Below are 220 nucleotides of genomic sequence, written 5' to 3' on the forward strand. Positions count from 1 at the left end.
TCAATGGGGTGGCATCTGGGGTCAATGGGATCAATGGGGGTCTCCTGGGGGCAATGGGGTGGCATCTTGGGGCAATGGGATCAATGGAGCAGCTCCTGGGGTCAATGTGGTGGCATCTGGGGTCAACAGAGTCAATGGGGTGGCATCTGGGGGCAATGGGGGTCTCCGGGGGTCAATGGGGTGGCATCTGGGGGCAAAGGGGGCAATAGGGGAGCTCCCG

The sequence above is a fragment of the Calidris pugnax genome, unplaced genomic scaffold, assembly GCF_001431845.1.
Source record: "Calidris pugnax isolate Ruff unplaced genomic scaffold, ASM143184v1 scaffold498, whole genome shotgun sequence".
Classification (NCBI taxonomy): Eukaryota; Metazoa; Chordata; class Aves; order Charadriiformes; family Scolopacidae; genus Calidris; species Calidris pugnax.